The 3,128-nt window shown below is 44.6% G+C and overlaps 1 long non-coding RNA gene across 1 annotated transcript in view; it reads left to right on the plus strand.

Annotated features, from left to right (window-relative positions):
* LOC147819104 (uncharacterized) overlaps positions 1-1,000 on the plus strand; it is a 3,268-nt gene extending 2,268 nt beyond the window's left edge. The window contains exon 2 of the long non-coding RNA XR_015437267.1: positions 270-1,000. This is a non-coding gene — a long non-coding RNA (uncharacterized LOC147819104). The remainder of the gene's footprint in view (positions 1-269) is intronic.
* The last annotated feature ends 2,128 nt before the right edge of the window (positions 1,001-3,128 follow it).

The following is a 3,128-nucleotide window of genomic DNA, read 5'->3' on the forward strand; positions in this document are numbered from 1 at the left end:
CTGTTGGAGCAGTGATGAACCTTCATGACTCAGCAGTTTGTTTCCACTGTGGACTGAGGGAAATGTGCAGAGTCAACAGACTTGATGCTAAAAGTCTCTGCAGGTGTGTGAGCCTCCAGCTGTGTTCACTCCAACACGTTAACATGAGAGCTGAGAGGAAGCAGGCTACGCTACACAGCTGCTGCACATCTGGACTGAACAGGACTGAAGTCCAGCTGATGACGTCTCTGTAAACACTGATTCATCTCTGTCTCTTCTTCTCTCAACAGATGGAAGTGGTGAAGAGGAGTGTGTGTGTGTGTGTGTGTGTGTGTGTGTGTGTGTGTGTGTGTGTGTGTGTGTGTGTGTGTGTGTGTGTGTGTCCTGATGATCCAGATGTTGAAGCAGCAGCTGGTGTGTAGAGGCTCTGACTGGACCATGTTATTGGGAGGTGGAGTGGAGAGGAGAGCTTCATCCAGCTGTGACTGACAGAGGAATCAGAAGAAGTGGAGATGACTCTCAGTGCTGCAGTCTGAACTGATCTGAGAACAGCTCCACTGTCACACACAGAGTCCAGTCCACCATCATCCCTGTGTGTTCCTCTGGACCTGACAGACCATCATCAGTGTCTGTGGACTCATTTGATTCTTGAGCACAAGCTGGAAATGATTGGTCTCTGTGAAACATGGTTTAACCCAAATGTTATCCTTCCTCTTAATGAGGCTTCCCCATCTAATTATGCAAATGCACATGCTGCTGGAGCCACTAAGCAAGGTGGGGGTGTGGCTTTATTATATAAGTCAGATTTCAGGTTAACGACTAAACAGGAAGTTACCTTTAACTCTTTTGAGGCTCTTATTTTGAAACCTTCTCCATCAGCTAAGATCAGCCCTCTCCAGGATGACAGACTACGACCTTTTCATCTTGTGGTACTTTACAGACCACCCGGCCCTTATCCACAGTTTTTAGAAGAATTTGGTGAATTTATCTCAGGTCTTGTCACTAAAGCCTTTCAAGCAATTATTGACTTTTGGTTTCACCCAGTTTGTGGCTGAACCAACTCACTGCAATGGCAAAACTCTAGACTTGATCCTATCCCGTGCAATTGTGGTTTCTAGTCTGACTGTCTCTCCCGTTACTTCTGCAATCTCTGATCATTTTTTTAATCAATTTTGAAGCAACACTAACCTGTCCTCGCATTACTAGCTCTAATGTATTTACCTCACGACACATTGGTCCAGCAACTGTAGCTGCTCTTGCTGAGAAACTACCGGAGGCCTTCGCTCCGTTCACTGTAGAAAATACAAGCTGGTTCTCTCCACTGCTAGAGCAGCCTACTTCTCTCAGTTAACCAGCAACAATAAACACAATCATAGATTTCTTTTTCACACTGTAGCTCAACTCACTCAGCAGCAGCCGTCTCTTAGCTGCTCGCCCTTTACAGCCTTTAGAGATTACACATAAAATCACCTCTTCTTCTCCAGCGTCTACAGAACCAGCAGAGCATTACATTGAGTCCCTGTCAACTTCTCCTTTAACACATTTTGAGAGTCTGTCTCTTGAAGCACTGTCTAAGCTGGTGTTGTCTTCTAAACCCACCACCTGTCTACTGGAGCCTCCACCAGCTAAGCTCTCCAAAGACCTCTGGACAACCTTGGGACCTTCAGTGCTTAACATTATTAATTTATCATTCACTTCTGGCACTGCTCCCAGTAGCTTTAAGACTGCTGTGGTGAAACCTTTACTTAAAAAACCACATCTTGATCCAGGATCCTTAAATAATGATCGACCAGTCTCAAACCATCCTTTCTTTTCTAAAGTACTAAGAGCTGTGTCTCAGGAGCTTTTGTCTCATTTGTCCAATAACAATCTGTTTGAACAGTTCCAGTCTGCCTTCAGGGCCTGTCACTCCACTGAGACAGTGCTCACTAAAGCAGTAAATGATCTTCTGATCTCCATGGATTCGGACTCCACGTCTGTGCTCTTCTTACTGGATCTCAGTGCAGCTTTACTATAGATCATTGTATTCTCTTAGAGCGACTTGAAAGCAAATTCTGTGTTTTCTGGCCTGGTCCTCACCTGGTTAAAGTCCTACTTATCTGACAGAACACAGCGCGTCTCCTATAATAACACTATATACATAGACATAAACATATACATAAACATAAACACTATAGACATACCTTGGTGTGAAACATGGAGTACCCCAGGGCTCTGTTCTTGGCCCTCTGCTTTTCCCTCTGCTTTTTCCATTGTTATGATGATGAGATGTTGTCATCATACACATACAACAGATGTATGTTGTATATGTATGATTCCTCTCAGATTATAAATCTAAAGGTTTGTTTGTCTGCCGTGAAAAGCTGGATGTCTCATAAGTTTTTGCCCCTGAATTCTGACAAAACTGAGATGCTGGTCGTTGGCCCGACTCGACATAGACACCAGTTCGGTCAATTAACATTAACTCTTGATAACTGTGTTATTTCTCATAGTCTGACAGTCAAAAATCTGGGTGTCAATTTCGATGCTTCCCTCTCCTTTGATCAGCACATTAAAGATATCACCAAGACCGCCTTTTTTCATATACGTAACATAGCTAGGATTGGGTCTTTTTCTATCTAAGACTGATGCTCGATTATTGTAACGTTTTGTTTTTTGGCCACGTGCTCGTATTAAAAGCTTTCAAATGGTTCCAGATGAAGCACCTGCTGCTAAACCTGCTCAAATTTACTATAATTAACAATGATTGTTATTAATGTTATTAGCCGTTGTTACGTGCACCCTGGTTGTGTGGTGTCCTGTCCTTGCTTGCTGCTACTCATGTCTCCCAGTTCCCTCTGCCTGGTGCACACCTGGGAGCACACCTGGGTGCAGTCAGCACTCAGGGACAGAGGGCGGGGATAAGAGGGGCGGAGAGTACAGAGACTGGGGGGAGGAGTCACAGACAGCTGTACCTGGGTGAGGGTTCTTTGTCCTCTCTTCCTTCTCCAAGCAGGGATCGTTCCTCCACGCACAGTTAGGTGCGGTGGGGTTTTATTATTTTAGTTTATGTTATTTCAGGCCGGAGATTACGGGCAGTCATGTTATTCGTCTTTTGTTTTAGGTTAAGTTGGGTTTAGGTAGTCTAGGAGGAAGTGCTGGGAGCGACG

This window comes from Seriola lalandi, unplaced genomic scaffold (assembly GCF_002814215.2).
Source record: "Seriola lalandi dorsalis isolate HSWRI2012SDOR001 ecotype SW California unplaced genomic scaffold, Sedor1 jcf7180002054315, whole genome shotgun sequence".
NCBI lineage: Eukaryota > Metazoa > Chordata > Actinopteri > Carangiformes > Carangidae > Seriola > Seriola lalandi.